The sequence below is a fragment of the Pan troglodytes genome, chromosome 8, assembly GCF_028858775.2.
Source record: "Pan troglodytes isolate AG18354 chromosome 8, NHGRI_mPanTro3-v2.0_pri, whole genome shotgun sequence".
NCBI classification, from domain to species: Eukaryota; Metazoa; Chordata; class Mammalia; order Primates; family Hominidae; genus Pan; species Pan troglodytes.
Genome location: NC_072406.2, coordinates 82,685,684 through 82,712,465, shown reverse-complemented (window position 1 = coordinate 82,712,465; position 26,782 = coordinate 82,685,684). Strand labels below are relative to the sequence as shown.

At 51.5% G+C, this 26,782-nt stretch overlaps 1 protein-coding gene across 4 annotated transcripts in view; it reads right to left on the bottom strand.

The window, feature by feature from the left end:
* Positions 1-17,001, bottom strand: part of PALD1 (phosphatase domain containing paladin 1) — a 93,849-nt gene extending 76,848 nt beyond the window's left edge. For 2 of the 4 annotated variants that reach the window (XM_054659687.2, XM_016918499.4), the window contains exon 1: positions 16,519-16,805. The gene's annotated coding sequence lies outside the window, so the exon portion shown is untranslated. Of the gene's footprint in view, positions 1-16,518; positions 16,812-16,920 lie in introns of those variants that run through there. The other 2 variants (XM_054659686.2, XM_016918498.4) reach the window with 2 other exon arrangements.
* Between the last annotated feature and the right edge of the window lie 9,781 nt (positions 17,002-26,782).

The window sequence follows — 26,782 nt, the reverse complement described above, 5'->3', positions numbered from 1 at the left end:
CTGACCCTGTCAACCAGACAGGCACAGACCCGGACCCTCATGGAGCAGATCTTCCAACAAGAGAAGGAGAGGGAGGGAGGGAGGGAGTCCACCAGGGAACACGATTATGATACACTGTATACATTGTGATGTGGGCTACCAGGGGCTGAGAGGCTGAGCTAGATGAGAAAGATAGGGAAGGAACATATTTTAGATATGACAGTCATGGAAGGCCTATGCCGACGTATGAAGACAGGAAGGCCCCGGTCATGTGAAGACACATGCCTGGCAGCAGAGGGAACGGCCCGTGCAGATGCCCTGCGGTGGGAAGAACACAGAACTGAAAGGAGACAGCGAGTCTCCGGTTCACTGCCGCAAAATCCTTGTGCACACAGCCTTGCATCCTGATAGTTTACTTCTTTAGGACAGGTTACCAGAATTCAGGAGGCTGAGCTAAAGATGTGCACTTAAACAGCTTTCAGAGATACTGCCAAATTACCTTTCCAAAAGGTTGTTGCATTGTATACAGCAACCAATGCTGCTTCATGCTTAAGAAAGCCAGTTTCCCCACATCCTGCCTAGTTCAACATGTTACCAATCTTTTTCATTTCTGCCCGTATAAAAGCTCCCTACTTCACTGTCTGCAGAATGGAGAACATGACCAGTCCCCTTCCACAGGAAGCTGTGAGGTTTAACTGAGAAATCTCTCTAACTTGCCAAACCCAGTGCCTCACACAGACCAAGCCCCCACCCACGGGAACAGGCTCTTACCATCCTTTCCGTGCAAATGCCCAGAGGTAGCTGCCAGTTCCATAATTACCCCGCTGACAAGGGGAGCTTCTAAGGGAGCTCTGAACACTCAAACCCACGAGGTTCACGTGACTGTTCTGGAGTCAGGGATATGGGGAAGAGGAGGTGGCAACTGTGGTTCAGCCAGAGAGCCCCGGGCAGGGAGTGGAGAGACCAGGTTCCAGTCCACCTTTCTGAGGATCATTTTCTCATCTATAAAATGGGCTCATGCATTCTCTCTTCCTGTAGCTATCCTACAAACATTTCTGGGACACCACCTATGTGTGAGGCACTGTTCTAGGAGCCAGAAATACAGAGCAAAAATCCCTGCCTCATGCATACTAGCAAGAGACACAGAAATAAACTATATAAATTAGTAAAATAGTATACAAGGAGATGCAGGGAAGAGGTGAAATTTTAGACAAGGTATGCAGGGGAGGCCTCACATGAGAGTAAAGACTGAAGGAAGTGACACGGCAGCCCTGTGGCTCTCTGGAGAAAAAGGACCTCCGGTCGCGGGGCTAGCCTATGCAAACGTCCTGTGGCGGGGGGGGCGTTCCTAGGGTATTGAAAGAGCCATGAGCTAGCCGGTGCGGCTATGACAAGGTGAGCATGAGGCTGGGTATTGGATGATGGTGTCCTGGAAGCCACAGTAAGGACACTGGCTTTTACTGTGAGGATACAGGGAGCCCCTAGGGAGCTTAGGACAGAGAAGTGCTCTGACCTGAGTTTTAAGTTCTGACAAGGTCTGCTAGCTGCTGCGTTAGAAGACTTGGTTGGGGACAAGGGCAGAAACCAGCAGAAACATCAGGTGGCTACTGCAACAGTGCAGGTGATGCTGGAGGTGGGGCCAGCAGCAGAGGACAGGTGAGGACATGGCTCGCCGTGCATCCATGCTGAAGGTGAGGCCAGTGAACCTCCTGGCACATCTTTTCTGAAGTGTAAGAGAAAGAGAGAAACCACGGACAGCTTTGCAGTGTTTGGCCTGAACACCTAGAAGCATGGGGTTGCCACCAACTGAGACGGGCCAGACTTGGGGGAAGTGGGTGTGCAGTGAGGACTGAACAGACAGACAAGGGGCCCAACGCCACCCTCAGCTGCAATCTTAGAAGGAAGCAGCATCCCAAAAGAGGAACTGGTCCCGAGGCTCACACAGGCCATTGTGGAAAGCGACACAAAAGACAGACAGAGGAAAAGAGGATCTGGAGAGGAAGTCAATGTGGCATGTCTGACCCACTGCAGACATCACTGTCCGCAGAGCCCAGGCTGTGGCCATGGCTGGGCTGCTCACAGACCTCCTTCACGGGTGGGGAAACTAAGGAACAGTTCTACAGTAAGCACCTCTTGTTTAGGTGCCAGAAACAGGCTACGAGTGGTGACTTATGCCTGTAATTCCAACATTTTGAGAGGCTGTGGCGGGAAGATCACTTGAGCCCAGGAGTTCAAGGTTGCAGTGAACTGCGATCATGCCACTGCACTCCAACCTGGGCAACACAGCAAGGCCCTGACTCAAAAAAAGGAAGCAGCAGCGGCAGCTGGAAAGGGCCAGAATGAGCCAAGGTAGGGGGGCAGGCAGCCAGTGAGCCCATTTGTTTCCTGTAGCTCGCACCGATTACCCATAAAAATGGGACTATGGAGTGAGACGCAGTGTCCTCACCCACCAAGGGAGACCCCAGGATTCCCAAGAGGTGATGCAGGACCCTGGGTTGCCAAAACTGAGAACATGACTCAATCCAGACTCCATGAATGCCTGCTTAGGGATCTGTGAAATTTTTAAATTGAGATATAATTCACATAACATAAAATTCACCCTTTAAAGTACAGATGCTCCTTGATGTAATCATGGGGTTACATTCTGACAAACCCATCATAAATTATACATATCATAAGTCAAGGCCAGGTGGTGGCTCACACCTGTAATCCCAGCAGTTTGGGAGGCCAAGGCAGGTGGATCACCTGAGGTCAGGAGTTCTACACCAGCCTGGCCAACATGGTGAAACCCCATCTCTACTAAATACACAAAAATTAGCCGGGCGTGGTGGCAGGTACCTGTAATCCCAGCTACTCAGGAAGCTGAGGCAGGAGAATTGTTTGAACCTAGGAGGCAGAGACTGCAGTGAGCCAAGATTGCGCCACTGCACTCCAGCCTGGGTGACAGAGCAAGACTCTGTCTCAAAAAAAAAAAAAGTCAAAAATGCATTTAATTCTGGTAACACAGCAGACAGCCCCTGACTTAATGATGGTTCCACTTACACTTTTTCAACTTTACAATGGTAGAGTGATACAAATCGCAGGATATAAGGAGGTCCTTGACTTACCACGGAGTTATAAACCCATTGTAAAGTTGAAAAAGCATAAGTGAAACCACCTAAGTCAGGGACCGTCTGTATATGACTTAATGATTTTTAGTATATTCACAAAGTTGTGCAACCATCACCGCTGTCTAATTCCAGAACATCAAACTCAAAAAGTTAAACAAAGACTTACCATATGACCAAGCAATCCCACTGCTAAGTATATACCCAAGAGAATAAAAAACAAGTATCCAAACAAATACTTGCACATGAACATTCATAGCAGCCAATCAGCTATTCACAATAGCCAAAAGGTAGAAACAACCCAAATGCCCATCAAATAATAAACGAATAAACAAAGTGTGACCTATCCATACAATGGAAAGTTACTCAGCCATAAAAGGGAATGGAGTACTGATACTTGCTACAACACAGATGAGCCCTGAACACTATGCTAAGTGAAAAAAGCCAGACACAGAAGGTCACATATTACATGATTCCCCTTATATGAACTATCCAAAATAGGTAAATCCAGAGACAGAATGCAGATCCATGGTTGCCAAGGCTGGGGGAGGGGAAACTGGGAGGGATTACTTAATGGATGGATGGAGTTTTCCTTTTGGGGTGATGAAAATGTTTTGGAACTGAAAATGTTTGTGGTGATGGTTGCAAAACATTGCAAATGTACTGTCACTGAACTGTACACTTTAAAAGGGTTATTTTAATTCATTTCAAAAAGTAATGAGAGCATCCCCTGGTCATCTGAATAACCATCTCATAAGCAAGCAGTGCCCTACAATTTGAGCCTCAAGTTTGCTCCTGTGTTTACAATCCAGTTCCTTCTCCATGAAGGCCAAATGATATCATCACACACAGCACAAAGAAAGGTTGCGATTCAAATAGGAAAAAAAAGCAGGTGGGGAGGGAGAACAGAGCCACCCCATAGCCCATGGCAGCCTGGAGGTGCCCAATTCAAAGGCCCAGCCTCTTAGCAGTCAGGACCATGTGCATGTTGACAGCATCTGTGTGAAATGAGCAAAGCCCATCTCTGTGCCAAATTCCTGATTCCTACAAGAAGTGGGTTTAGGCTGGGCACAGTGGCTCACGCCTGTAATCCCAGCACTTTGGGAGGCCGAGGCAAGTGGATCACAAAGTCAGGAGATCGAGACCATCCTGGCTAACACAGTGAAACCCCGTCTCTACTAAAAATACAAAAAATTAGCCGGGCGTGGTGGCAGGTGCCTGTAGTCCCAGCTACTCGGGAGGCTGAGGCAGGAGAATGGCGTGAACCCAGGAGGCGGAGCTTGCAGTGAGCCCAGATTGCGCCATGCCTGGGCGACGGAGCGAGACTCCGTCTCCAAAAAAAAAAAAGAAGTGGGTTTAAGAGCCACTACAAGCAGATTTCAATAATGCCACTATTCTATGCTTGTCTTCAATCAAACAAGCCAGCTTTCCGAGTATCGGGCAATACCCTATTAAAACAGACATTCAGGGATTGCTCACACGTAGTCTAGGCTTAAATGTGAGGTCTGATTACCCCAACCCGTCCCATCAGCCCAACATTATTAGTACTTCCCTATACAACAGGCCCAAGAAACAGAGGCAGGGGACACAAGAGAGGCCCAAGGGCACAGCTCTCTACCATCAACCCAAGGCTGGCAATGTAGGTGCAGTTAACATCCTTCCAATTAAAGTAATTGTTCATTGGAAATGAGTTGGCTTTCTGGTTTTACTACTATTTCCTGTTTTTTTTAATAGTTTTGTAAAAACTTTAAGTCTAAGGTGCTTATGCCTGGTCTTATACACATTTCAGTTATATTACAGTAAGAATAATGTCAATCAGCAAGTGAGGGGTTTGTTGTTGTTGTTCAAAAGGGAGTCCTGAGCTCAGGAGTTGAAGTCCTGGGCAACACAAGACCTCGTCTCTATTAAAAAAAACTTTTAAATTAGCCGGATGTGGTGGCACATGCCTGTGGTCCTAGCTACTCAGGAGACTGAGGAGGGAGGATCACCTGAGCCCAGGAGGTTGAGGCTTCAGTGAGCCGTGATTGCACCACTGCACCCCAGCCTGAGCAAGAGTGAGACCTTTAAAAAAGAGAGAGAGAGAGACAGGGCCAGGCATGGTGGCTCATGCCTGTAATCCCAGCATTATGGGAGGCCGAGACAGATGGATCACCTGAGGTCAGGAGTTCAAGACCAGCCTGGCCAACACGGTGAAACCTCATCTCTACTAAAAATACAAAAATTAGCTGGGCATGGTGGCAGGTGCCTGTGATCCCAGCTACTCGGGAAGCTTAGGCAGGAGAATCACTTGAACCCGGGAGGTGGAGGTTGCCATCAGCCGAGATCACGCCACTATACTCCAGACTGGGCAACAGAGCGAGACTCCATCTCAAAAAAAAAAAGAGAGAGAGAGGGAGTCTACAAAAAACCCATATGTTGTATGATTTCATTTATATGAAATGTCTAGAATTAGCAAATCTATAGAGATACAGAGCATGCTAGTGGGCTGGGGGTGGGGAGTGACTACCAATGGGTACTGGGGTATCTTTTGAGGTTGATGAAAATGTTGTAAAATTAGACTGTGGTGAGACAACAGCTCTTTGAATGTACTAAAAGCTACTAAATGAGTGAATTGTACAGCATGTGAATTAGATCTCAATAGGGCTGTGAATTGGGAGTCCACGTATTACCCACATTTGAGCAGCACTGAGCTGCAGAAAGGGAAACATCCACAAACCCACCTATGCAGAGCTCCCCGCCAGGTCCTCCCCTCCCCCTACAGGATTCCTGAGCCCAGGATGAGACCCCAAGTCACAAGACAACCCCTTCCTGGGTAAGCAGGTGGCTGCCCTGGAACCACCACACAGGATTCCTATCTCCCAGAACTCATGTCTTACAATTAAGGCACTACTTTGTACTGTTAAGTTAGGGAAAACTTAAAAACAATGAAAACAACCAACTTTAGGATGCAGGGGGTGGGGTTCATCTATACATCGATGGCAGTGTCAAGGAAAGCAGCATGACATAAGACTCGGAGCACCTGGGACCCCACTGGCTGCAGTCTCATTGGTTGGGGTTGGGGTGGGGCCAGGAGGGTGAAAATCTGAGCCCAGGCAGCCCCTTCCTCAGAGGCCACAGGCATCCCATCCTCCACCCACGTAGGCTGGGCAAGATAGCTATTGGGAGGCCCCTACAGGCTGCCTAAAGAGACTTTGGCAAGGGGCAACTCCCCAAGGGTCCCTCTTCTGTCAACCCAACGAACTGCCCTCTCCTAGGCCTATTCCTTCCAGTGACACTTCAGAGAGACGGGAAGAAGCCCCCACCAGCGGCAGCCAAGTCGGGGTCATTGATGAAGCGGCAGAAGGACACATCCGCCCAGAATCCCCAGCAGCAGGAGGATACATCCACCCAGACCCCCAGCAGCAGGAGGATACATCCACCCAGACCCCCAGCAGCAGGAGGATACATCCACCCAGACCCCCAGCAGCAGGAGGATACATCCACCCAGACCCCCAGCAGCAGAATACATCCACCCAGACCCCCAGCAGCAGGAGGATACATCCACCCAGACCCCCAGCAGCAGAATGCATCCACCCAGACCCCCAGCAGCAGGAGGATACATCCACCCAGACCCCAGGGACGGGTCACCACAGAGGCTGTTTCGGACAGACTGATCCCCTTTGATCCAATGCTACTCTTCTCCAGAACCTGCTCTAAATTAACCACCTCCAGGAAGACTTCTTCCCATCTCTCCCAAAGCCCCGCCGAGCCCCAGCTCAGGGCATGTGCTCAGAACTCCCATGGCAGTGGTGGGGTCCCTCTGCATGATACATGGCCGGATGAAAGCAGGCCCCACAGCCATGGACCGAGTTTGAGCTCATTTACACCCCAAAAATAAAAAACCACACAAATTCATGTAGAGGTACAGAAAAAAGACCAAAGGATACTCAGCACACTGCTGACAGTGTTACCTACGGGGACCAGAGAGAGGGGAAGGAGGGGAAAGGGGACTTTGACATTTTACTTTCTGTGAAGCTACTACTTGAATCTTTTGTGAAGATTATTTTAGGCCGGGCATGGTGGCTTACGCCTGTAATCCCAGCACTTTAGGAGGCTGAGGCAGGCAGATCACTTCAGTCCAGGAGTTCAAGACCAGCCTGGGCAACAGGGCAAAACCCCGTCTCTACTAAAAATACAAAAATTAGCCGGGCATGGTGGTGCACACCTGTAGTCCCAACTACTCAGAAGGCTGAGGTGGGAGGATCATTTGAGGCCAGAAGTTAAGGCTGCAGTGAGTCGACCCTGAGCCACTTCACTGCAGCCTGGGCAACAGGAAAGAGGCCCTTCTTAAAAAAGAGAGAGAGAAATTTTAAACTATTTTTAACATATCCCACACATTGGAATACTACTCACCAATAAAAAAAGGAATGGAACTGATTAAATCATCCAATAACAGAGATGAATCTCAAAAAACATCATGTTGAGTAAAGAAGCCAGTCACTAAAAGCTACCTGTTATATGAGTCCACGTATGTGAAAAATCCAGAAAAAACAAAATCATAGTGACAGAAAGTAGATGAGTGGGCCTGGGCCCAAGGTGGGAGTGGTGACCGGCTACAAGGGAGCACAGGGCCCTTCTAGGTGATGGAAAGTGTTGTCAGACTTGTCTAGGAGTTGGCTGCATGCCCAGGACTTTTACCGATATTCACCAAAGTGCACACTTCAGGCAGGTGTATTTTATGGTACACATATCTCAACAAAACTGTTTCTTTTTTTTTTTTTTTTTTTAAAGAAAAAAAGTACTGTGGTGGAGAAGGGAATGGTGAGTAACTGCTTAATAGGTAGAGTTTTCCTTTAGGGTGATAAAATGTTTTAGAATGTGATAGAAGTGGTGGTTGTACAACAATGTGACTATACTAAATGCCTCTAAATTGTGGGCTTTAAAATGGTTTATTGTATTTAAATGGATTTCACCTCAGTTTAAAAAAAAAACATGAAAGATAGGCAGGGGAAAATGTTCACGCCCATTCTGCAGGTGAGAAAATTGGGCACAGCCGGGTGCGGTGGTTCACGCCTGTAATCCCAGCACTTTGGGAGGCCAAGACGGGCGGATCACAAGGTCAGGAGATCGAGACCATCCTGGCTAACACAGTGAAACCCCGTCTCTACTAAAAACACAAAAAATTAGCCGGGCATGGTGGCGGGCGCCTGTAGTCCCAGCTACTCGGGAGGATGAGGCAGGAGAATGGCGTGAACCTGGGAGGTGGAGCTTGCAGTGAGCCAAGATTATGCCACTGCACTCCAGCCTGGGCAACAGAGCGAGACTCTGTCTCAAAAAAAAAAAAAAAGAAGAAAAAAGAAAAAAAGAAAATTGGGCTCAGAGGGACAGTCAAATGCCAGCCCAGGGCTTATTTACCTGATGCCTTAGGGCCCAGCTCAGAGCCCCCTGGAGCAGAGACTACTCCACACCTCCCCAGAGGGCTCCCCAAAGGGCAACTCTGGGGCTCGTCTCTAGGGAGGGCCCTTCTCTTTGAGGCATTCAGAAATCAGATTCCCACAAGGCCTTGGGCTGAGCCAGCAGGGCAACACCTGCAGGAGACTCCAGAAGTCCTTGTGCTCCAGCAGACAGGGCTGCCTCGGGAGGAAGGGAGGGAGCACACCTGCAGATGATGGTCAAGGCAAAGCTAAACCACCACTCAGATCAGGCTGATGAGGTTTTTTGTTTTGTTTTGTTTTGTTTTGTTTTTTGAGATAGAATCTCACTCTGTTGCCCAGGCTGGGGTGCAGTGGCGCAACCTCAGCTCATTGCAACCTCTGCCTCCTGGGTTCAAGCTATTCTCCAGTCTCAGCCTCCTGAGTAGCTGGGACTACAGGCACCCACCACCACACCTGGCTAATTTTTGTATTATTAGTAGAGATGGGGTTTCACCATGTTGGCCAGGCTGGTCTTGAACTCCTGACCTCAAGTGATCCGCCTGCCCCGGCCTCCCAAAGTGCTGGGATTACAGGTGTGAGCCACAGTGCCCAACTGGCTAATGAAGTCTTCTAGGCCCTGTCAACCAGGGTCCCGGGGCCCTGATAGAGGGCTGTCCCTGGGAAGTGCAGGGGTTGGCACCAACCTCAGGGGTCCCAGGATGAAGGGTTCAGTCACTACAGGGCAGACGTCAAAGCAGAAATGTGGTGGGTGGTGATGGCGCCAACCCACGCAACAACAAGTGGGAGCAGAAGCAGGTGCAGATCAAGAACCTGGAGGGCAAGTTTTTGGTCACCATGTAGTCCTCAGAGAAAAAAAAAAAAAAAAAAGATATTGACTTTGATACTTCAACAGTGGTTGAAGAACTGGCCATTGAAGAGAACCTGCCTCCTGATTTTCAGAGTATATGACAGGAAAGAAACTTCCTCCTGGAGGAATACCTGGCAGTAACCTCTCAAATCCTAAACAATTGGCATAACTTGCTAGACTGAAGCCAAGAAAAATTAAATAAGATGATGCCCCAAGAACAACAGCTTGCCCTCATAAAGGGAGCACGAAGATGTTCTTGGATAACTCTGCCATGAGAAAACATCTGCACAGCCACAGTCCCAGAGTCCTCGTCTGTGAAGAACACGGCAAAGCTCTTGTTGAGAGCTCAAGACCAGAACAACACCAACCAGTCTGTGCTGGAGAGAAGCTCTTTCATGGCACATGGTGGGTCTGTGGGAAATGCTTTTTATTGGACTTCAATTTGTGCACGCGTGTGTGAATCCATACCAGAGACAGGACCCATGTGTGCCCCTTCCGTGGTTGTAATAAAAGAAGTTTGTGGCTGGGCACAGCGGCTCACGTCTGTAATCCCAGCACTTTGAGGGGCCGGGGCGGGTGAATCACTTGAGGTCAGGAGTTCAAGACCAGCCTGGCCAACATGGTGAAACCCCATCTCTACTAAAAATGCAAAAATCAGCCGGGTGTGGTGGTGCACACTTGTAGTCCCAGCTACTTGGGAGGCTGAGGCAGGAGAATCGCTTGAACCCAGGAGGCAGAGGTTGCAGTGAGCTGAGATCACACCACTGTACTCCAGCCTGGGCAACAAGAGTGAAACTCTGTCTCAAAAACAAGAAAAAAAAAAAAAAAAGAAGTTTGCTCAGACAACTAACCTGAAATCTTACATCTTAACACACACCAAGGACAAAAACAATCAATGAACAGAAGAGAAAGAAGCCCCTTCTCCACCATGGAAGTGCCTTCCAGAAGTATAACAGGGAATAAACATACCTCTCCTTTGTATATTATTTCTAGGAAGAATTTTAAAGATGAATCCTACATACTTAAGGGAGATGTTTTGAAAAATAGTAAAAAAAAAAAAAAATTTAACTTTAATAATAAGATAACATTGCTAAGATGTTCGTACTCTGTAATCTTGTTTCAAAAACATGGTGGTTTTGTGAAGTATGATCCCAACAGAAGGACAATTCATGAATTTCACATGAAAAGACAGTTCTTTGTACAACACTGCTAAAAATGGGATTTCTTTCCATATTCTTAAAAATATGAAGCTCACCTATTGTTTACAATTTGTTTAACTTTGTATTTTCCAAGTGTGCATATTGGAATGGGGGATGCTTAGCAATACTATGTGTGCATTTTCTGAAGGTTGATAACTTTGCTTGCAGTAAATTTTCTTTAAAAGAATGGGCAGTTTCAGCTGGGCGCAGTGACTCATGCCTGTAATCCCAGCACTTTGGGAGGCCGAGGCGGGCAGATCACCTGAGGTCAGGAGTTCGAAACCAACCTGGTCAAAATGGCAAAACCCCGTCTATACTAAAAACACAAAAATTAGCCAGGCATAGTGGCACACACCTGTAGTCCCAGCTACTAAGGAGGCTGAGGCAGGAGAATCGCTTGAACCCGGGAGGCGGAGCTTGAGTGAGCTGAGATCATGCCACTGCACTCCAGCCTGGGTGACAGACCGAGACTCTGTCTCAAAAAAATAAAATAAAATAAAATAAAAGAATGGGCAGTTACACGTACCCTTCAAAAGTATTTTCCTGTTTAAAAAAAGTATATGGGTTTTGTTTGCTATCTTAATTTTGGTTGTATTCTTTGATGTAAACACATTTTCTATCATTGCATCATTCAGCTATATTGAATCATGTAGTATCAAATATTAGATGTGATTTAAAAGTGTTAATCAATTTAAATCCATTTTAGTCTCTTTTTAGAAAAATATTGGGGTCGAGCACGGTGGCTCATGCCTGTAATCCCAACACTTTGGGAGGCCAAGGCAGGCAGACCACCTGAGATCAGGAGTTTGAGACAAGCCTGGCCAATGCGGTGAAACCCCATCTCTATTAAAAATACAAAAATTAGCTGGGCGTGGTGGTGGGCACCTGTAATCCCAGCTACTCAGGAGGCTGAGGCACGAGAATTGCTTGAACCTGGGACGCAGAGGTTGCAGTGAGCTAAGAATGCGCCACTGCACTCCAGCCCGGGCAACAGAGTGAGACTCCATCTCAAAAAAAACAAACAAACAAAAAATATATTGCCAGATGCTGATGTTCAGTGTACTTTCTTTGCCTGTTCAGTCATGGAAGGTGGCGCTCAGTTGCAGAATGTGTTGTACCTTTCAGCACCTGATGTATACATCCCGTGTAACAGAAAGGGCAACAATAAAACAGTGATCCTAAAATAAGCGGGGGACACATGCATGGGCCACTCTGTGACCAGCAGGAAAGGGGTTAACTCCTTCAGGAGATTCTCCATTCCAGGAAAAGGAAAAGGGGAGGAGAAGTCCCCTCTGTGCTTTCTAAACAGAATCTTCGAAAAATGTCCCAGCGTCCCAGGCCTCCACTCTGGGAAGGCCAGACAGAGGCCGGCACAGCCCACAGAGAGGAAGGGCCTGGGGCTCAGCAGGATGCAGAAGCTGGCAGGGTCCCAGGTCATCTCAAGGCACCCACCCCTCTTCCCTCCCATGGGCCCCAGCCCAGCCTGTTGGCCGTTTCCCAGGGTACCCACAGCCCTCGCAGCACCACATCCTCCCTCCTTGGGGAATTTCTGAAAGCCCCAGCTCCATGGGAGCCCAAAGCATTGGCAGTGACACACCCAGTTCCCAAAGATGTTCTCTACTGCCTTCCATGGGTGTGCAGATGACCCAGACACCCCACCTGCCTCTCTCATCAGTGCCCCAGCTTCAGCCCAGGCAGGGGCACCCCTAAAAGCCAAAGTCAGCCCACATGCCAGTTATGGGAAATACACAAAACGCTTCCCAAGGGCTGTCACACCTCTGCCACGCTGCTCTTTCTGCTGGGGAAGCCTTGCCCTCCTCCTTTGCAAACTCCTGGCCATCCCTCAAAGCCCACGTGAAGTATCATACACACCCCAGGCCAGCCATTCCCTCCCTCAGGCTCCAACCATAACTAGCACAGACCCCATCACAGAACCAGACATGGGGTCTGCATGTACCTCACTCACCTCCTGGCAGGGACAGAGTTTAATCTACCTTCGGAGCCCCTGCACCTCATACTGAACCCAGGGCCAAGAAAGCTCAGGAACCCACATCAAGATGCCACTCTGGTCCCTTCCCACCAACTGGTCCTGTGCAAGCATCCTGGCCTCTGCTGAGAGAATAACATCATGGTAATAACATAAGCACCTAATGTTTACTGAGTACTTCCTAGGAGCCAGACAGCCTCGGAGGCTCTCTGCGATTACCTCCTTTCATCCTTGTGACATTCTCATAAGGGAGTTGCTATCCTTAACCCTGTTACACAAGGGACTTGAGGCACAGAGAGGTTAAGTTTCTTGCCCTGGGCCACACGGCTAATGAGGAAGGGAGCAGAAATTCAGACCCTGGTAGTTTCTTTCCAGAGCCAGTGTTCTTAATCACAACAGGTCTATTTGCAAGTAGGAAGATGGTCGAGGCAGATGTGTCAGGAAAAGCCCTGAGTGGAAAAGGAACTCAGGGATTATAAAGGCCAGTGCTTCCAGACCTTCTCTTTCCCTGGGTCCCAGCCAAAGGCCTCGGAAGACAAACAGAGCCTCCTCCCAGACTAAGCCTGCTGCTCCCAGGCTCAATCCTGTGCTGAGCACCAGTTACAGGAAACATAAAAAGTCCATGTGCAAGTGCCTTGGCCCAAGACAGGGGCAGCACATGGCTGGGCTGCCCTCTGGGAGGCGAAAGCCATGATTTGGGACTATTCTTAGCAAACACTGGCTCCCCTCCCAGAGGCCCAGCAGTCAGCAGGCCCAAGCTTCCATAAGCCCGCCCAGCCTGCCATTTCCTGACCCCATGTATGGAGGTCCCACAGGGCTAAGGAGGGACTAGTGGGCACCGACTGAGGACAAAGCCCTCCAGCTTTCACAGGAGAGGTGCCTGGCCCACCCAGCCTGCTCCAGGCCTCACCCAGAGGCCCAGGGCCATGCACCTAGCTGCTGAGGAAGCCCTGCAGAGTCCTGGCCACAGGGGATGGCTCATAATCAAAGGCCCCCACCGCCACATCAACTGAGCACTCACTCCATGCCATGCACTGGGCCACATTCTTTGCACTGATTTTCTCCCACTGAACCCACAAGGAGGTAGAGGTTACTGACCCCACTCTAAAGATGAGGAAACCAATACATTAATTGACTTGCTGGAGGTTGCATGGTGCATTAGTATCAAAGCATATCTAGAATCTGGGCTGTCTCTCAGGTGCCAGGTTGGGCAGAGGAGACCTGAGCATAGCCAGGTGGGGGACCCCTTCCCTGTGCAAGCCCGTGGCTTAGCAGAGAAGGAGCCCGCCCCAGAGGGCAGTGGCTCTCATCACAGACGCAGCTACATGTGTGCTCTCTCTCTCACCTGGGGGATCCCTGTCAAAGACCCGCAGGCTTGGGTTCAGAAGGAGAATCCCCTGGCAGTTCCTCTCCTATTCTGGTAGGAAAGGAACAGTTGGAGCACCCTACCCAGGCCACACAGCCTCACTTCAGGAAGCCTCTGGAGATCCAGGGAAGATGAGAATCAAAATTCAAAGAGCACCTGCTGGCACTTAAGGCACAAACACAGCCTTGTAATGCAGAGGTGGAGAGGCCAAATGACTCTGAGTAAAACACAGGAGACTGAGCTTTTTGGGGTCCTCAAACCCCAAAGTGAGAGTCTAGAAATAAGCTCCACACAGAGCACCTGTACCATCACCACCCCAAACAGGACAACTTCCGGGCACTGTGCCACGCAGGGAAACAGTGATAACCAGGCAATGCGCGCCTCGGCCTACCTCTCAGAACCCACCTGTGTCTGGTTCCTGGCCTCTGCTGTCAGCTGGCTCTGGCAAGCATATGTGTCTGTGCCCCCCAGGAGCTCACAGCCAACTCCATTCTGCCCAGGTACTTGAGCGGCTTCCCTGTGGCTCCGAGTCTTTTGTCTGGGAATGTCGGTTCCCATCCCCGTCTGTGCTCTGCTGGGTCTACCTATATGTCTGTCCACTTACATGTCTGCCTCCCATGTGGGGAGATTCAGATCCCAGCGATGGTGTATTTCTATGTACGTGTCTGCAGCCCATACGTGGCCCACGCTGATGGGTTCATGTATGTCTGTCCCCGCACATGTCTGTGTCCCTGGGTTGTTTGCTCACCCCCACCATCCTCCTGTGTCTGTCCTCATGTATATATGTATCCAGCTCCTCTATGTCTCTGCCCACACAGCTGTAAACCTGAGCACACACATGCACTCACGTCTCTGCCCACACGGGGCATCCCCCACAGGTGCCTGGGTAACCCAGGTCTGTGCACCACCTGTTTGGAGGCAGGCAAGTGTGTTCACACAAGTTCTCACAGTGCCAGCCAAGGGCTTCGGGTGAGCTCAGCAACTCCCACTCCCAGAACTGCACCCAAGGCCACGAGCATGAGCACACTGCCACCTCCACGAAGTGTTCCAGAAAAACAGAAACCTGCCAGGGACAATGAGGGAGGGGGCAGGGCCCCAGATACAGCAGAGCCTCACAGAAGTGAGGTCAGAGCTGTGCCAGGAACCACCCACCTCAAGCCACCTGGGCCCTACTGTGCCCACCCCCAACACTGGCCAGGAAAGGGAAGGGGGGGTGCATGCACCACCTGGGGTCTGTCTGCACTCATAGGAAACTGGCCCAGTGCCTGCCAGCCTCCCAACCTACCCCAACCCCCTGCGACGGAGGCTCTTCAGAAAGGAAGTGAGGACTTCCTCCTGCTTACCTCTGAACCTCCTACAAGGCTGGCTCTAGACCCCAAACCCCAGGAGCCACAGGGCAACTAGGAGTGTCCTGTGCTCAGCCCAAGCCAAGAAACCAAATGGGTTACTTCAGAAATCCACCAGCAGGAAACAAACAAACCTGGGAGTGGGTGGGGATGAGTGCAGGAGAACCTCCTCAGTGCCCCTGCTGCTCCCTGCCCTTGGAGCAAGGTAATAAGGAAGGGCGGGCATGGAGCTGGAACATTTCAGCACATTTGCTTGCTTGCATGGAACTGGCTCTCTGCTGCCCTGGCACTCTCGCAGCCTATATTACTCACATAGCAATTAATGGTGTGTAGCCTCTTGGCTTTCCACTATCACCAGTCTAGGACTGGTATTGAAACCCTGTATCGGGGAACTTTGTGTGTTTATGTCCTGTCTTGCCCCCAGGGGCTGAGCCTCCTGAGGACAGAATCCTCCAAATCCTCCCCCATCCACACATTCCAGGGGCACGGCCCAGTGCCCTTCCTGGCATTTAAGAGGTGCTCGGCCACTGGGTTCAGGTTACTCTACCCAGAAGCCAAGGAGTTGGTTCCTGGGCCTCTGGCTGGGAGAGTAGAGATGCCCAGAAGATTCCCTGGGCCATGAAGTTTTACTCCCATCTCTGACAACCCAAGAGAAAGGGCTCCAACCATCCCGGCCACCTTCAGGAGCCCGGTCTCCCATAGGCCACTCTCTCTCTGACAGGTTACTGCCCCTTCAGGAAAACACTCTGAAACTGAAAAATGTACTCTCCTCGGAGACCCGGGCCTACAGAGGAAGAGGGCCAGACTGGGCCAAGAATCAAAGCCTGTGCCCGCTGAGACTTCTGGACTCGTCCTGGGTCTGAGGCCCTCACGCCCCCTAGAGATGAGTCCCAGGACCCCATCTCGGTCATGAAGCGGCTTCCCTCTCCCCAATCTCCCCCTAACTTCGCGGGGAACCCTTGCTCCTGGCCATGCTCCCAGGTCTGGCAATGAAAAGTGGAATTGTCACCAGCCCATGCCTACACCAAACCCAGGGAACTCGGGAGAGGGGGTAGCCCAGGGTCCAACACACACAACCACCCAGCAACTGCTCCCTGTGAGTCCCTCTTGCCTCCCAGGGACCAATCCTGAGCGGGTGTGGGGTGAAGGCCCAGGACCTCACCTCTCCAAAGGATGGGGAGTTGGTGTCTGGAGCAGCCTCGGGCTGGGGGGTGCCCGGGGGATTCCAGATTTGCCCTCCCCTCGCCAGCCCCAGGGCAGGACACTTCGGTACCTGCCAGCCCGCGGCTCCGGGGGGCATCCGTGCTCCTGCGGCCGGCGTGCTGCGCCCGAACTGCGGGCGCCGAGTCAGGCAGCGACGGGGCGCGCCCGGCGCGGGCTCCGGCTCCGGCTCGCTCCTCCCAACTTCGCCAGCCCATGCGGGGGCAGAGGTGGCTCCGGAGGTGGGCAGGCCAGGCGGACCCGGCGAGGCCACGCGAGAGGGAGCCCGTGCTCACCGGCGACGGGAGCTGCGCGCCCCGGCCCGTGCGCGCCGCGCTGCTCCCCAGCGCCCCGCTACCCAACGCCGAGGGGCGGACCCGACCCGGCCGCCAATCACCGCGCCCGCCCCCGCCCGGACCGCGAGCCCCAGCCCCACCGCGAGGGGCTGGGGGCTCAGATTTAAAGACACACTCACCCCAGCCGCAGCCCCCGGGCGGGAGGAACGCGGGCCCCACGTTCCCCGGCTGCGCTTCCTCCCTCCGCCCGCCCACCCTCCGCGAGGAGGAAAAGTTTGGGGCGGGGGAGACTGCCCGGGAAGCCAGTTCCTCTTCCCTCGTCGCTAGTGCGGCTCCTTCTGGAAGACACCCAAACCCGACTATCCAGCCTCCTGGCTGCGAGAGGCAGCAGCGCTCTGGGCGCCACACCCCGTCCCGGACGCCGGCTACCCGCGACACCCGCTGACCCGGCTTCCCTCGCCCCACTCTGCTTTACAGCCAGGCCGAGCCTCGGCGGGACCGAGCCCAGCATCCGGGCTCCGGGCCGGCCTCGCTGTGCAGTGCGGCCGGAGCTGGATGATCGTGCGCTCTGCACTTTTGCCTCCCACGTGTCGAAGGGGAGCCCCTAAACAGCAGACTGTCCCCCCAAGCAGGGGCTTCTCCCACGCCCCGGGGTCCTAAGGAAACGCGCCCCTCGGCCCCCAGAGGTGAGAGGGGAACAGCAGAGCAGAGCTTTGGATGGAGAGGGGTCCCTCCGCCCCCACCCATCATGCGGCTCCAGGCAGTGACCCGCACCATAGGCCTGCCCCCCCACCCCCACCCCCACCCCTCACCCCACACGCGCGGACTAGCACTAGGCGGCAGCCAGCCCGGCCCACTCCGACGGCCCCGCACGCCCCCGCGAGCACGTGGGTGAACGCACCCACGTGCGTACGTTCACTCCTCGCTGGTGCTTCCTCGCGGAGAGATAGGCTTTGTTGTGGTTGGTGAGTCACTTCCTCCCTCTCGCTGCTCCACACTCGGGAAATCCTTTTTTCTCACCTGTTACCACTTGCCTCACCCCCATTCAGGACTGGAGCTGGATTTGGGCGAGCTGGGGTTGCCCCAGGATGCAGGCAGTGTAGGCCCCACCTCTGTCAGGCTGGAGAGCGCTGGGCTGGGAGAGGGGAACACATTCCCCATGACCCCTAAGAATAACTGAAGACAAGAGAAATGACTCATTGTGGTGGTCTCACCATGTCCCTAGCACCTAGCTCTTAAGTGCCTCGCGATGTTATAAGGTCGGTACTTTTCTGATCCCTATTTTAACAAATGAGGAAACAGGCCCAGGGAAGACGTCCTCAGCTCCATACCTGCTCCTGCGACACCCAAGGTGTGTGAAAAGGACAGCAGCAGAGAAAATCCCATAGTGGCCTTGGGAAACAGACCTGACCTTCAGAGTTCAGCAGAGCTAGGCTCAAAGTGGCTCACAATTTACTGGCTGTGTGGTCTGGGAAAAGTGACGTAAGTTCTCAGATTCCCAACTTCTACATCCATAAGATGGCTTCATCCTCCTTCAGAGAGGTATTTGAGAAGCCAGTGAGCTGGGCAAGTAATGTCCAGGCATCGTGTGTGGCACACTGTAGGACTCCATCCTGGGCCACAGTTTCCTTCCTTCTTCCTCTTGCCACAGCCCCATATCCCATCCCACCAGCTGTCAGACTCCCCAGCTGAAGCCTGCCATCCTGAGGATGCATTCCAGGATAATGTCCTCTTCTAGGCCAGGACTAAGGTAGGGGCAGCATGTGTGTGAGCAGGTGCAAAATATACATTTACATACACGTGCATGTGTATGCACACATGTATACACATACATGCACATGTATGTATACAAATATATACATACATAAACATGCATACCTATAGGTATGCATGCGCACACATATACATACATAAACATAGCACATACACATATGCACATACACACATACAAATACACACACTTTGCTTCCCCTCACCCTCCCTGCCCAGCAGATGCCGGGATCCATGGCGGTGTGCCTCTCTAGCTCCCAGAGAACAAAAGCTATGTCCTACCTGTGCCTGACCTGTCTTTTGGCCCACAGCACAGTGCCTGGCACGTCTCCATACATTTATTTGTACTCACCACACACACAGTAGGTGTTCTTGTTGAACCAAGCAGAAAAGCCCAGGACAAAGATGTTCTCAGGACAGCCTGCAGTCACAACCCTTCTGGGTCTAACAGTCAGCCTCAGGGTTCAGCTGGTAGGTAGGGGGCTGAGGGCTTGGAGGTTCCTCAGGGTCAGGCCACAGACTGCATCCAAACCACAGTGCCCAGCCTCACCAGCCCACCACCAGCCCCCCAGAGGGCCTGCCAAGTCCCTACTCAGAATAGCAAGTCCTGCAGCCCTGGCTGTCTGCTGGCCGTGGGGCTAGGAGAGTCCCAACCACAAGAAAGATTCAGTCAGATCTGCCCCACCGTGGGCCTGGGAGGGGAACAAGGACTGAATGTTGAAGGAGAGAAGGCCACAGAGCAGCCCTGGGTACACCCAAGAGAAGGCATCCTGCTCTCTCCCCAGCCCCAGGCAGAACAAAAGAATCAGTCGAGCCAGCTCTCAGTTGAGCCCATTCGAGCCTCTCAAACTGCAGCAGAAGATTCCTGAGAAATCTGGAAGCTCAGAGCAGAAGCCCAAAATCCCCTGAGAAAAGATTCATGGGTCCCAGAACAGGATCTCAGGAAGGAGAGAGGTCGGGACTGACCCCCACTCACCCAGCACTCCACCAGCACTGCCAGCACCCACATCCCCCACACACAAGCGTCCAAGACACCATGTTATCATTCTTGTATTGCTCGTGCATGAACTCATATTTGCAGGGATCCATGTTTGTGCAAGTGTCTAGTGGGAGTGAGTGTGGCTTTATGAGTGAGCATGTGTGTATGTGTGTGTACGTGTAGCACACACACAAAGCACCTGCAACCGTCCAAAACCAGACAAGCTGCTGCTGCAAAGAATATGAGTAACCTGTTACTCACGCCCCGACAGACTCGCCTGTGGCCATCCACTGCCCCATCAGCCCAAGCAAGGTGCTGGTGCTCTTGGGAGAGAGCTCCCAAGTGCAGTTCCTGGGCAGAAACATGAGCTGTGGGAACCCCAGATTCCCTCCAGGGAACACTCAAGCCAAAAATGATTTCCTGACAGGCACAAATGACTCGCTGGAAAGCAGAGGAGCTGGGTTCAAACCAGCAAAGATGAATCTTGATCAAAGATGGGAAACAGGCCCTCGCTGCTCTTCTCTACTCCCCACTCCCCTGACATCTGCCACAGCTGAGGGACACTGGACCTGAGGAGTGGACAACATCAGGACATGGGCTGGCCTTGCTCCTTGTGACCACCTTACTGCCAAGAACAGGGATCATGTGCACCCTTCAGGGTGGGAGTCTTGGGGCCTGCGATTTCACCCTGAGCCCAGTGGTCTCTGAGCCTCACGCAAACTCATCCGTGACGCCTGAATCCCAACACAGACGGATCCCCTGTCTGCCCTGGCCATCCGCCCTTCCGGGCCCACTGCCCTATCTCCAGCATCCAGCACTCCCACTTTTTCAGCCCCCTTCTGTGTGCAATCCTAAAGACAAGGGCTTTAAGCAGGGCAGACCTGGGCTTGGATCTAGCCACAGCAACTTTACCACCATGTGACCCCCTATGCTACAAGTTACCACATTGCTCCAAGTCTCCTCATTTATAAAATGATGCAAAGAGCAGTTCTTGCTTCCTGGGAAAGACTGGAGGATAAAAGGTGCTTGGCACTCAGCAAGTACTTACTGATGACAGCTGTTCCCGTCATTACTGTTGCCACCCAAGCTCACACCATGACCTAGCCCTGAACCTGCCAGGGCAGAGGGGTGTTTGGAGGCTGAGTTCAGGTTCCTCCTCCAGGCAATTTGCCTTCGACTCCTCCCCTATCTGCCCATGGGATCTCTGTCCACTCTGGAATCCTTCCCCTCCCTTCCCTGCCAGTCCCTGGGACCTGAGCATCCCCGTCTGGCGCAGGATACATGTTCAGTTATCGGCATCATATTATGGGCAGGATTATTCATTTTATTGGTTATATCCTTCTTTGGGTCTAAGCCTAAGGATTACGTCCCCCGACTCCCAAATTCATACACAAGGTTCAAACCTTTTTTTTTATCAAGACCCAAAGTAAGAAATACATTTTACACCAGGGCCGGCTACACAGATATGTGAATGTGTGTTATTCACAAAAAAATGCTTAGCCTTACTGCATTGGATGCATCCTGCTTCCTTCCTTCCTTCCTTGGACAGAGTCTCAGGCTGGAGTGCAGTGGTGGTGGCACAATCTCGGCTCACTGCTGCCTCCGCCTCCTGGATTCAAGCAATTCTCCTGCCTCAGCCTCCTGAGTAGCCAGAATTACAGGCGCCCGCCACCACGCCCAGATAATTTTTGTATTTTTAGTAGAGACAGGGTTTCACCATGTTGGCCAGTCTGGTCTCAAACTCCTGACCTCAGGTGATCCACCTGCCTCGGCTGCCCAAAGTGCTGGGATTACAGGTGTGAGCCACCACGCCCGGCCCTCTAATCTATCTTATCCTATTTCTTTTTGTTATTGCTGACTGCAGGGCACTACACTGATTTTGCCCGTGACCTCCAGTTTGAACATGCTGCACAGAACAATGAGGTTCCTAAGAGCAGGGACCAGATCTTGCTCCCCTCCCTCCCCACAGGACCACTTAAGGGCCTGACTGAAGAGCACCCAGGACATGTGGCAGGAGTGTGATTCTAGCTCCAGAACATTCTTCAGGTTCTACAGGGAGATGCTCCATCAGATCAGGAGAGAAAAGCAGGGAGGAATCCTGGCTCATTCATTCCACGAATATTTCATTCATTTATTTAGTCAGTCAGGCCGGGTACTGTGGCTCACACCTGTAATCCCAACACTTTGGGAGGCTGAGGGGGGGTGGATCACCTGAGGTCAGGAGTTCGAGACCAGCCTGGCCAACATGGCAAAACCCCGTCTCTACTAAAAATACAAAAAAATTAGCCAGGCATAGTGGCGTGCGCCTGTAATCCCAGCTACTTGGGAGGCTGAGGCACGAGCATCGCTTGAAACTGGGAGGCAGAGGTTGCAGTGAGCTGAGATCACACCACTGCACTCCAGCCTGGGTGACAGACTCCGTCTCAATTAAAAAAAAAAAAATTAGTCTGTCAACAAACATTTATGGAGCCCCTTCTATATTCCAAGACTGTTCTATCCCCTGAGAAGTGAATGAGGCAGACAAGTTCCTGCCTTCATGGAACTGACATTTTAGTGGGCTGGGAGGACAGTAAACAAGTACACAACAAAAAAAGAAGGATCATTTCTTCTGGTCCCTGCGGGGCTGTCGGGGAGAGAGTGAGGGTCCATAGATAGACAGCTGGCCCCTGTCTGAGGGAGAGCTGCTCAAGCATCCAAGCTCCATGTGGAAATGCTCTTTAAGTGCCCACTATGTGCCTGACTCTGGGCTCAGGACACAGAGATGAATAAGACCCTGCCCTGCCCTCGAGGTGCTCACAGACCTGTGGGAGAGGCAGACAAGTCACGGATCATTTCAGAGCCCTGTGTTTCCTGCAGAGTCGGGGTGGGGCCAGGGTGCTGGGGAAGCACGATTGGCGGCACCCAGCAGGGCGGGATGCAGGACCTTCCAGGTCAGCTAGGGGTGGGGAGACGTGGGTGCATTCAAGGGCCCTGCCATCTCTAGCAATGTATGGAGGTTTGTTCTGGCTTCTGCATCAGACAAGACCTGAGTTTTCATTTGGTTTCTGCCACTTAGCTGTGTGACCTCAGGCAAGTCACTTAATGTCTCTCTGAGCCTCAGTTTCCACATCTGTAAAATGGGGATAGTCATACCTACCTTGACAAGTTTTGAGATCAAATGAACTAATAAATTTAAAATTCTTAGCAAATAGCTGTCTGAGAGGAAGTTCATAATAGGAGTTGTGGTTATCAACATCAGAAGATTCCTCTCCAATGCTTGGTCCTTCTGCCCACACCTCCTCCCTCCCCTAGCCAGCACTCGTACAGAGCCCCCGGGGCATGCAGAGAATCCCCCACCACTACTGCCGTCAGAAAGGTGCTCCAAGTGGCCTTCTACTGGGTCTCGCTGCAGAGTCCCAGGCTCTGGACACTGGGAAAGACAAGGGGTGGGAGGGGGCTGCCAAACCCTGCAGCAGCAGGACCATCCATCCCTGAATAAACAGGCTGTCATCCCTTCCGTCCCACCCTCTCTCTCCTTTAAATAACTCAGATCTGGCCAGGCGCAGTGGCTCACACCTGTAATCCCAGCACTTTGGGAGGCTGAGGCGGGCAGATCACCTGAGGTCAGGAGTTTGAGACCAACCCGGCCAACATGGTGAAACCCCATCTCTACTAAAAATACAAAAATTAGCCAGGCATGGTGGCAGGCATCTATAATCCCAGCTACTGGGGAGGCTGAGGCAGGAGAATCGCTTGAACCCGGGAGGTGGAGGTTGCAGTGAACCAAGATCGCGTCATTGCACTCCAGCCCAGGCGACAAGAGCAAAACTCCGTCTCAATAAATAAATAAATAAATAACTCAGATCTGTTGCCCAGTTGTCTCCAGGCAACACCACTCCAGGCTCCCAAGGATGTCTCACTCCGACAGAGCCCTTTATGAAGATGCTGCAGGGAGGTGGGGGTGAGGAAGGGGTCAGGGATCTACGGAGGCCAGGCCTGACACAACCTCCCAGGGGCTTTCGTGTGACGAGCTCCAAGGCTGACACTGCTCTGGGCTAGTGGGCACTTGGAGGGGTTGCTTACCAGGCACATTCCAAAGGCCGAGGCCCCCAGACTTGCTAGGAAGGTCCCAGACTCTGTGAAGCTTCGGGCATGAAGAAGCCAAAGCAGTGCCTTGGGAAGGTCACTGGCCAGGGTTCAGTTTCCTGCATGCCAGGCTCAGTGCCAACTCTCACTGGCTGTGTTATCCCAGCCAGGCCACCACTCTCTGAGCCTCAAAGAACCTAAGCGCTGGAAGACAGCTTTGCTGATGGGTGGGAAACAGATATTCTCACACTTTTCTGGCAGTATCCATGCAAATGACAAAGGCACAGACCCTTTGCCTCAGCAATTCCATCACTAGGACTTTCGCCTAGAAATGTGCTTGCATGTGTGCAAACTGACAACTGAACAAGGCTATTCATAGTTTGAGTGAGATAATGAAAGAGAAGATTGAAAGGTCTGTCAATAGAGAGGTGATTGGCTAAACTATGGAACATCCAAAACTAGGAACACCGTGCAGCTATTTTAAAACCCAAGGCAGATGTATGTGGGCTGAGAAAAAATGCTTGCTAGAGTAAAGGGCAAGATTCAGAGATGGACATGGACAAGGATGACCACAGTGGTGTTGACCATGACAGTGGGGTGCTGGAGGCAGCCTCAGTATCTGTCTCTAAGGTGATGAATAAGTCACATGGATTCCAACCACAGAATCCTGTCCGACAGTTACACCCACCCAGATGCACACACAGAAATGTGCAGCGAGCTTGGAAACCCAGTATCCAGGGATAAGAGTAATAAATGTATAATACTATCGAGGCTGAGCGCGTTGGCTCATGCCTATAATCCAAGCACTTTGGGAGGCCAAGGCCAATGGATCACCTGAGGTCAGGAGTTCAAGACCAGCCTGGCTAATATGGAGAAACCTTGTCTCTACTAAAAATACAAAAATTCAGGCCGGACACGGTGGCTCACGCCTATAATCCCAACACTTTGGGAGGCCGAGGTGGGAGGATCATGAGGGAGGTCAGGAGTTTGAAGCCAGCCTGGCCAACATGGTGAAACCCCATCTCTACTAAAAGTACCACACACACAAAAAAAAAACTAAATTAGCCAGGTGTGGTGGCGCATACCTGTAATCCCAGCTACTCAGGGGGCTGAGGCAGGAGAATCACTTGAAGAATCACTTGAACCCAGGAGGCGGAGGTTGCGGTGAGCCGAGATCGTGTCATTGCACTCCAGCCTGGACAATAAGAGTGAAACTCCACCTCAAAAAATAAATACATAAATAAAATAAAAATAAAAATACAAAAATTTCCTGGGTGTGGTGGTGCATGCCTGTAGTTCCAGCTACTTGGGAGGCTGAGGCAGGAGAATCGCTTGAACCCAGGAGGCAGAAGTTGCAGTGAGCCAAGATCATGCCACTGCACTCCAGCCTGGGTGACAGAGTAAGATCCTGTGTCAAAAAATAAAATATAATAAATAATAATATTATTTATTATATAATAAAAAAATATTATTTATTATATAATAAAAAATAATAAATCACACTTATACTCATAGGCTTGTATACACACAGTCAACCTCTGGAAGGCTGTAGAAGAGGCTGAAAAGAGGACTTAGTCCTAAGAGGGGACTGGGGTCTGGGAGAGGGGAGCAGACTGACCTCCCACTATCCTACTGCATAGTTGAGTTTTTTACACCATGCATTTCTGACATTCTAATAATTAAGTCATTTGTCATTTTAATTTGGAACATTCTTACATATGCACAAATGTAGAGAATAGTATAATTGATTCTATACACCCATTGTCCAGATATGACAGTTATCAAGATTTTGCCACACTTGCTTCATCTACTGTTTTCCTTTTCCTTGTTGGAGTGTTTTAAAGCAGCCCCCAAATATCACACCATTCACCCCTTCTGCCATCAGAATATGATGGACATAATAAATGCAATTTAAAGAAACAGAGTCAGGGCCGGGCATAGTGGTTCATGCCTGCAATCCCAGCACTTTGGGATGCTGAGGCGGGCAGATCACCTGAGGTCAGGAGTTTGAGACCAGCCTGGCCAACATGGTGAAACCCTGTTCCTACTAAAAATACAAAAATTAACCAGGCGTGGTGGCGGGCGCCTGTAGTCCCAGCTACTCGGGAGGCTGAGGCAGGAGAATTGCTTGAACCCAGGAGGCAGAGGTTGCAGCGAGTCGAGATTGCACCACTGCACTCCAGCCTGGGCGACAGAGCGAGACTCCATCTCAAAAAAAAGAAAAAAGAAACGGACTCTAAGAAGCCAGTCAGTGCACCCTGCCAGACCTGGAGCAGCCCTGTACTAAACCCCCTTGCCTCTGCTTGACTATTCCCAGCAATGAGGAACTCATGACCTGACTCAGTCTCCTTTCTTGTGGTGCTAGCTGAGGTCTAGGCTTCTCAGAAGGCACAGACACCCGCCAGCCCACCCACCCTTTGCATCTTGCAGGCACCCAGCAGCAGGCAGGGGTGGCCCAGGGGAACCCAGCCCAGCTTATCAGCCTGCTCACCTCTACAGCAAACTCAGAAGCATAATGCATTCAATGCACATTCACTTCAACTAGCAGCCGCCGGAGCTCCGCTGGCTTGGAAGGCCCCTCCAGACACCCCCAGACAATCTGAGACAAGCATTCACGGTCCAGCAGTTAGGAGTAAACAGTTGTTCCTCAGCCTGCCTGTGTGTGCATTTGAATCACTGGTGGAGGGTATACACGACAGACTCCCAGGCTCCGCCCAGCCCTCCTCAGCCAGAATCTCCAGGGCTGAGCCTGGGAAAGCCCCCTCAGAGGGTTTAAGGCCACGGTAGAATGTTTCACATTTGGGAATCCATGTTCCAAGGGACTCCGAGGTAATCCTCTGGCTGATAGGCCAAACTGACCCTTAGCCGCCTGCCAGCCTGGGGTGAGATGTTCCCAACTCCAGCTGGCAGAGGCCCCAGCGATGCCAGCTCCTCTTAAGGGTGTGCTGGCCAAGGCTCAGAAGGAACACATGCAGTCCCTAAATCCAAGGTGCCTTCCGCGGCTAGAGGTAATGGATTCAGAGATGGTACCATGCCCCCTCCACTGTGGGTAGATAAAGGCAAGCTTTAAAGCCACGCTACTGGATTTAAATCCCAGCTCTGTCCCTTACCAGCTGTGTGCCCCGAGTCTCAGTCTCTTCATCTACTATAGGACCATAATAAGAGTCCTGCCTCAGGAGAATCGCTTGAACCTGGGGGGCGGAGGTTGCCGTGAGCCAAGATCACAC